Source organism: Chenopodium album, chromosome 27 (assembly GCF_948465745.1).
Source record: "Chenopodium album chromosome 27, dcCheAlbu1.1, whole genome shotgun sequence".
Taxonomy (NCBI): domain Eukaryota; kingdom Viridiplantae; phylum Streptophyta; class Magnoliopsida; order Caryophyllales; family Amaranthaceae; genus Chenopodium; species Chenopodium album.
In genome coordinates, this window is record NC_137860.1 from 11985100 (window position 1) to 11994155 (window position 9056).

Here is a 9056-nt window from a genome sequence, read left to right on the forward strand (position 1 = left end):
TGGGTGCGGCCGCACTCGTTGAATGTGCGCCCGCACCTGCTGAGGTATGAATAAAGGAGGAGCAGCGGCGGCCGAAAATTACTTGCTGGTTGAGATAGGAGGTTGCGGAGCTGCTTGGAGGAAACGCTGCTGCTCGGAGTTGCTTCGAGGGAGTTGCGCTGCTGCAATTGTGGGTGCGAATGGTAGCTGTGATTGCGGGAAGTTAATTGCGGTTGTTGTTAGTGAATTGGGGGAAATAAGGGGCAGTAGGGGAGGCTGCCAATGGTGGCTGCGATTGGTGGTTAAATGCGGCTGGAGCAGGGGCAATTGCGTTTGTTGGTGCTGTGGGGTTTGTGGCAGTTGAGGGGGCAGCAGCAGGTGGAAAATGCGAGGAGATGGTGGCTGGAGTTTATGGGCAGTGGTTGGTGTTTGCGTGGGGTGATGGAGTTGTGGTGGCTGCGTGAGGTGATGGTGGCTGGAGGTTGGTGTTGCGTGGTGTTGCGGGGTTTGACCTTGCTGTTGTGAAGCAGGGGAAAGCAGGGGAGTTGTAGAGTTGTTGTTGTTGCGTGAAGAGCGGGAACAGGGGAAATGGAGGAGAAGTTCCTGCCTCCTTTCTTCACCATCACTATCATCACCATGATGGTGACGAAGACCAAAGTGTGCAGTAGCTACACCAATTTGGACTTTGGAACAAACATCTACAAAACACACATAAAATTGAGAGATAAAATAAAGTGAAATAAAACTAAAACCGACAAATAAAAGTAAAAGAAATAAAATGAAAATGAAAATAATAGAAGAAAGGAAATATAATAAAATGAAAATAAAATAAAGTAAAGGAAATGAAAATAAAATCAAATAAACTAAAATAAAATAAAATTAAATCTATAAAATCTAAAATAAAGAGAAAACAACTAAAATAACGAAAATAAAAGAAATAAAGGAGAAAATACTAGAAATTCATACAAAGGTAGAAAAGAGAGAGAAAGCATAAAACCGAGCATTTATTGAGCAAGAAAGCTATTAAAAGAGGATAAAATGGAGCTAAATGCTCGTCAAATGTGTGCCATTTATGACACACATCAGTCACATGAAATTGTAAGAGTATTAACATATTCATTCAAATACTCACCTCGACATCTCATATTCGTCGATCAATTGCGTACAGAATTCTCTAAAATTATCTTTCCTCGAGCAACTTTTGATCGAAATTCACGTCCCCCGATAATCTATACGGTCTTCTTGGGACTTCAAGGACTTCAATTGCTCAACGATCTTCAGAATTTTAGAGAAGAGATGAGAATATGAAGAGCTTCACAGAGCTCGCTTCAGAGAAGAGACACAGTAGGAGAAAGGAAAAGCAGGAAAAAATGCTAACGAGAAACGGGGGAGGCATATTATATATATTTGTATTTTTATACGTATAAAACAGTAGCAAAACATACAACTTAAGTTGAAGGCCATGCAAAAATACCAAAACACCCCCGTGCTAGGAAATATTACTCCAGCAATTTGCTGGCCTGAGACCGACTCTTTTGTTGTGCTACTTTGTGTTAAGGATACACCCCCGGTCTGAGTCAGTCACATTACTCACATATCATGTCATACTACGGCAACTACGTACTTTCTCTATTTTTTATTTTATTTTATTTTTCAACACATACTTTTGTAAGGTATTCCGTATTTTAGGAAAGTGGATCTCACATGATTTAATATAGTAAAAATGGAAATAAGAGATTATTAGGAGTATAATTTAGTGGACTATGACTCTATGAAATTTAATTAAAGGTAATAGTACACCTTTTGAAAAAAATAAAGTTTTCAATTATATTATGTTGTCAGTATTATGATATTTATATTTCAGAGAAAAATTGCAAGTTTTAAAAAAGGGAGAAAGTATAATTTTAGGCACTAAGTTAGCTATTAAATTAGGTTATTGGTTGGAGATGGGGTTCGCTCATAATGGGTAAGATTTGTGCAAGTTATAGTTACCTTTTGGCCCACCTCTATTTAGACTAGATTGATTTTTTATTGGGTTAATTTCGAGTCATAATCAATATGTTTCAGGCTGGTTTTGGATAAGGTCAATTAAGATCAGTTTTATTTCAAATCGGATTTTTTTTTTCTTATGGTGTTTAGAAAGCCACAAGGGTGGGGGTGAGAATCAATCTTAACTCCTGAAACCGGAAAGGAAGCTATAACCACTTGAGCTATCCCTCACTCTCATTTAAAATCGGATTTACTTGTATTGGGTTTAAAGCTTGTTTGAGTGGGTCAACTTCAAGTTATTTGTGTTTAGATCAGGTCAATCCAAGATCATGATAGTATCATTCAATTCAGATCATTTTGGATTAAACAAAAATTTGGTTTTGTTAAATTCGTTATTAGGCCAATTTTTATTCAAATTCTTTGGCGTAATTTATTAGTTGAGTCATCTAAACATATCTATCAAAATTAATATTTAGTATAGTAAAATGAAAACTTCGTATAAATATGACATTTAGTAAATAAAAATAAACATACAATTATTTATAATGAGTGTATTTTAAACAATGCTAGTATATTTTATCTTCGTTTATTCATTAGTATACTTGTATACTACAGAAGACCCTCGAAGCAGGCTTAGCTTGTGGGTGTCTTTCCACCTAACATTGCTCGACCTTTGCGTGGTGTTAAGTTGCTTGGTGGTCCCGCTAATTCTTATTCTGGTTTTAGTAGTGAGCTTGTGATGCATAGGTTGACCAAGACCATTGCGCTTATGGATAAGGTTGCTACACTAGACGATCCTTCGTGTGAGCTATTGTTACTTAGGACATGTACCAAAGTTTCTAAACTTTACTTTTCACTGCGTACTTGTCCCATAAGTATATTTGAGGCGGCTCAGCGCACTTTCGACGGGGCTCTTCGATCTTCTTTGAAGCGTATTAAGACTGCTTTATTACCTGAGTTTGGCGATTGGCAAAGGCAGATTGCCACCTTACCATTTGCGTTTGGAGCACTTGGTGTTTATTCTACTGGTGATGTTTGCCATTATGCTTTTCTTGCTTCTCGGTTACAGTCTTTTAGGTTGTAGACAAAGCTTCTACGACATACTGACATTGTTGGTCTTGGTCGAGTTTTTAAAGATGCTTTCAATTTGTTTCATGGAAAAGTGGAGTATGATTTTTTAAGTAACCCTAGTGAGGTCGCTGCCCCGAAACTCATGAAGAAATTGGCAGATATATATTTCACGAAGGTACTGCTTCGGCTGGATCCACCTTTCCATAATCAACTCGACTATTAGCATTGTGGAAATCTTAGTAGGGAGATCACACGTCTGCTTGGATTCGGGCTATTCCTATTTCATGGTTAGTTCAGACTATGAACATAAAGACTTACCGATGTGTGTTACCGATGTGTGTTATGCTTCCGATTAGGTGTTCCATTGTTCTTTGTCTCGACAACAGTGCTCTGCTTATTTGAAGGTTTTTCCAAGGGATGTTATTTGGGATACCCTAGTTGATGTTTGCTATCGTTCTGGGATTTCAGTAAGGAAAAAGGTTGTCATGAGGATGACATGAGGTTGTTTGGAGGTAACGACGAGGCCCTCAAAACTGTAGATAAGTTGCTATATTCCTAGGATCGTGGTCGAGATGTATGTGTAGATTTGGCAATATCTTCTCCTTTGAAACAATCAGTGCTATCTGACTTTATTCTTTGACGGGTTGTGGCTGATACAGCTCATTAGAAGCGGGTTAAGTATAAGGCTCGTTGTTAGGTGATTGGATATGTGATGAGTGTCATTTATGGCACTCAATTGGTTTCTTTTAGGGTGAATTTCATGCTATTTTGTAGCTCTTTTCTCTAGTTTTCCTTAGTTTTATTTCTTATTTCTTTAGTTTATGCTTTTCTTAGTTAGTTTTCTATTATTATGCATTTCTTGGACTATTTTGTTACTTTACCTTTTATTTGCTTGTTTTTGTTCGTTTTTCAGGTTATGATCTTTATCCATGGATTCTCGAGTTCATTTCTCAAGTTTTGCAATGATAGAGTTGTCTCGGACCTTCCATTTGAAGCTTAAGAGTGAAGGAATTAAAGTGCTAAGTCTTCTAGTTGGTGCTTGCAAGCGATGGGGGCATCATTCTTAGTGTTGAACCCACCGTGGAGGCCATTTCAAGACTGCATACCTTCGTGTTCATCAACATCACCAAGTAGAGCGCACGGGGATGAGCAACATCGAAGAAGAGGAAGGAGTGCCCAGCACCCAGGCGCGAGCAACCATGGCACGGCCGCGAGGCCCGGTGGAGCGGGTGCGCCTCCAGTGCCCTATTCCGTACCCAGTTTAGAACGGCCGCACTTCCTCTTTGCATAGGCTGCACCTTTCCAGGTCTTTTAGGGACGATCTAACCAATTTCCTCGTAGTTAGTTTTGATATATACAGTTTTTCTTTCTATTTTTGGAGATGATTGAATTAGAAGAGAATTAGAATTAGTTTTAGGTTAGATTTTTAGAGAGAGAAACTCTATATTGTTAAAGAGAGAAACTTGAAGATTAATGGTTGATGATTGAAGATAGCTACATTTCCTTTGAATTTGACCCAGTTTGTAAGAATTTCCTTTTACTTTAATCCAATGTTTAGTATTGATTCAATTGTTTTGTTGATTGTTCAAGTTTATTGGTTGTTTAATTGATTTAGTTTGATTTCAATTGATGAAGATGAATTTGTTGATTAGTTTAGTATTGATCTTAGTTTTCTTGATGGATTATGAGTAGTTTCCTTGCTAGAGTGATGGTGAAGCATATATGAGTAATGGATTTATGTTAATTTGGGGAATGTGATGGAGTTGATGATGTGATTAAATTGGTTGATTGAAGTGTAGCTAACTTAGATTGATGCACTAAATTGCATTGTAGGTTGACATTGATACAGACCATTGATTTGTGTCCTAAATTTGTCGATTGAGTGGGTTTGTGATGTTCCTAGTTTGTGTTTCTTGTAGTTAACGCTAATTAGAACTCTAGGAGTTTAGCCTATCGTACTCTTTTGATTGCATGATTAATTTTCCTTCGCATCACTCGACTTAGTCAATTCCAACCCCAATTAGCTATTTCCATGGCAAGTATGTGTGGATCCTAAACCCTAGTGCTTTAATATTTGATTTCATAATCTTTTGTTTAGTTGTCGTAGCATAACACACCTTACTTTAACATTCCGGAATAGCTTGACTTTGACAATAGAGACCGCACCCATTCCTAGTGGTTCGACCCTCGACTTACCATTATACGTGTATAAGGGTGTGTTGAGCGATTATAAATTTTGTTTTGGCATAGGGATAGGTTAATTTCAACGACCTAGCTTACACCCTCGGTCAAAAATGGCACCGTTGTTGGGGAATGGCATTGTGTTTTTCTATTGTTGTTGAGTCTATTCCACTTAATTCAAAAATACAAAAAGATTCTTTCTTTTAGGCTACATTTGTAGTCGTGCTACTAATAATTTTGTTTGAGATTGTGTGTGCAAGTGAACATGGGAGAAGCTCAAAGGATTACATTGAAAGAGTTGGGCACTCCGAGTGCATACAAGTATGAAAGCGGGATTGCTCTATTATTAATTCCAGGTAGTGATTTTGAAATCAAGCCGGCAATGATTACCTTGATTGAAAGGCGACAATATAGTGGTGCATCGAATGAAAGTCCTCTCAACCACCTTAAGGAATTCGAGAAATATTGTAACACGATTAGGGTGAGTGGGGTTGCGCAAGATTTTATAAGCCTCAAATTATTCCCTTTTTCCCTCATAGGGTGAGCCATGGAATGCTTGGATAAGGAAGTCAAGCCGAGTTCCTTAAGAACATGGGAAAATGTTACCAAAGGATTCTTTTCCCGTTTCTACCCCCAAAAGAAAATGGCGGAAGCTAGAACTTTGATCCAAATTTCAAGCAAAGGCCTAATGAAAATCTCTATGAAGCGTGGGAGAGGTACAAAGAATATCAAAGAGAGTGTCATCACCACGGAATTCCAACTTACTAAATAATTCAAATTTTCTATGGTGGTTTGAGTCCTCAAGGCAGGTTGAGTCTTGATGCCGGAGCCGGAGGTCCAATCATGAACAAGACGGTGGAAGAGGTTGTTGATGTGATAGATGATGTAGTGACGAACTACATGAGTTGGCAAGAGGTTGAGGAAGAGTCAACAAACGAGAGTGCCTCTGTAGATCAAGTCAATGCCATCAACAAATTATCCACTCTACTTTCGGACTTAGGGAAGGAGGTGTCTTCTATAAAGCTAAGCTTGAGAGTTCATCTTCACAAGCTCTTAGTCTTCCCTCCCAATTTAAGGGGAGTGGTACATCTTCCTACTCTAACCCTCTATTCGCTTCTTGTTGCATGATTAGAGAATGTTTGGTTTGTGATCTATGTGGAAAAATGATCATGATGCTTCTAATTGCCCCAATATTCCTTGTGATGGATGTGATGAATATGAAAATGTGCATGTGAACTATGTTGGTAATAATGATTTCGGATCTAGATTTAATGCTCAAAAGAATGTTGGAAATAGGAATTATCACAACCATGGGAGCTATGATAATTATAACCAAAATAGTGGTTGTAGGAACAAGTAACCTAAGGGTTTCGTGGTAACCATAACAACTTTGGTTGTAATGATCAAAGTCACGGCCAAGAATAAGGGGATCATAACCAAGGTTATGGTAATCAAAGTCAAAATTCCGGCCAAAATCATGGTAGGGGTAATTCGAGTTACCAAAGTAGAGGAAATTTTCAAAATGATGCTCAAAAGGGTTCCTTGCCCAAATTTACTCCAATAACTCAATTCCAAAGTGATAATTCTTATGAACAACAATTTCAATCTATGAGTATGCTAGAAAATTTCATGGCAGATCAAGCCGAGAAGTTGAATGATTACATATCATCTAGTGGCAAAATGTTTCAAAGCCTATTAACTCATGAAAAGATGATTGAGAAACAAATCATTTAACTAACCAACCCTTTGAAAAATTATGCTAGTCATCTTCTTTAACCTCACAAGGAATTGATCCTAAAGAATCGGTTTGTTCTATCACTACTAGGAGTGGTAAGGTCCTTGAAGAGAGTGTTCCTAGGAAAAGTAAGGAGGGTGAAAAGGAGAGTGATTTGAGTGAAGAGAGTAAGCATGAGGAGTCTAGCAAGATGAGTGAGAAATCTAATGAGGAGCCAAAGGAGAAACAAAAGAAGAAAGATGAGATTTACAAGCCCAAACTTCCTTACCCCCAAAAGTTCAATAGGCACAAATTGGATGAGCAATTTGGACAATTCATTGAGATGCTTAAGAAATTTCATCTTTCTATCCCTTTTACTAAAGTTTTGCAACAAATGCCAAACTATGGTAAGTTTCTTAAGGAAATTTTGAGCGGTAAGAGAGATTACAATATGGTGGAACTAGTGAATTTGGGGGAGTGTTGTAGTGCCTTTATCCATAATGACTTACCCCAAAAGTTGAAAGACCCCGAGGATTTCTCCATTCCTTGCAAGATTAAAGGTAGATTGTTCCAAAATGCCCTTTGTGATCTCGGTGCTAGTGTGAGTATCATGTCTTATTCTATCTTCAAGAGACTTAAGATAGGTGAGCTCCTTCCATCCCACATGACCTTTCAATTGGTCGATAGATCTATCAAGTTCCCAAAGGGTAGAGTTGAGGATGTTCCCCTTAAGATAGGAGAATTCACAATTCCCGTCGATTTCATTGTGCTAGAAATTACGGAAGATGACAACATTCCTATCATCTTAAGGAGACCCTTCTCAGCTACCTCAGGAGCCTTGATTAATGTTAAGGGAAGTCGTATTACTTTGAAAGTTGGTAACAATGAGGAAAGTTTCAAATTAAAACCGATGCATGAGTTTTTGTCTCTTGTGAAAGGAATCATGTGTGTTAATTCCCCTCGCTCCATTGACAATGTTTGTATGATTGATTCTTAAATTAATAACGATATTCTTGAGAATTATGATGATGTGCTTTTGGGTTTTGATTGCAAGAAAGTCAAGGTTAGAGAAGAGAAAACGAAGTTTCCCAAGCTCATGGACGAGGAGGAGATTGACATTCCTCATTGGTTTGAGCTTTACCCTCAAAAGGAGGACGATGATCCTAAGAGTGTGGATGGTGTGAAACCATCTACAAAGAGGAACAAGGCAAAGAAAAAAGCACGAGCTTTTGGGAATAAGAGAATGAGAATGAGGTTATGAAAGAGAAACTTGCTTTTGAGGAGCCATCAAATGAAATCTCATCAAGCAACAATGAGAAGTTGCTAAAATGTGAAAAGGAATTTGCTCCTTCCGCCACTTTGAAGAAGGTGGTGTTCTTTGACCCTCCATGATTTGGAGGAAGGGTCGAGCTTAAGATCACAAGCAAGCGCTTCCTGGGAGGCAACCCGAAGATTTCTAACCCTTTTCTTTTCATTTTTCTTAATTTTCTTTTTTTTAGTTTCTTTTCTTTTCTTTCACTTGTTTTTCTTTTGGATTTACAGGTTGAATTCTTGGAGTTGGATTTCATCAAGTGAGCACGAGCAATAGGAAGTTGCTTTGCGGTTTTTGATGTGATTGAATTCGATGTTATCAAATGTTGAGGTAAAGGAGTATAAGTCTTAGTTAGGTAAGGTAGGGAAACTTGTGTTGAAAGAAGTTTGAAATTGGTGGGTTCATTGTGGTGCTATCATTATTTTGGGATGTTGAACGCACTGTCAACTTGATTTGAAACTGCCACTTTTGGTGGGTTTAATAGCCCCGGGATGATATTGAACAAAAAGCCCATGCATGAATGCACCAAGGAAGCAAATGAGAGGATGTCGAGCCACACAGAGGCGCGGGCGCGCACCCCTACTGACCGTAACCCTTTATTTCTTCCCTGTCTCTTTTCTTTCCTCATTTTCCCTTCATCACTATCACTTAGCAGCCGCACCACTCTCATCCTCACCAAAATTGCCTTCTATCCTCCCTTGCTCATCAAATTCACCACAAAATCAATCAAATTTTCACTCCTCAAATTCAACCTCCATTCTCTCTCCTCCATAGTTGAGCAAAATTGGTGTTTTTCATTTGGGAGGAAAT

The 9056-nt window shown here is 38.4% G+C and overlaps 1 non-coding gene across 1 annotated transcript; it reads right to left on the bottom strand.

Annotated features, from left to right (window-relative positions):
• Window positions 1-5870: 5870 nt before the first annotated feature.
• On the bottom strand, window positions 5871-5975 carry LOC145621760 (small nucleolar RNA R71). The gene has a single exon (XR_014108559.1). It is a non-coding gene; the product is annotated as a small nucleolar RNA R71 (small nucleolar RNA).
• Between the last annotated feature and the right edge of the window lie 3081 nt (window positions 5976-9056).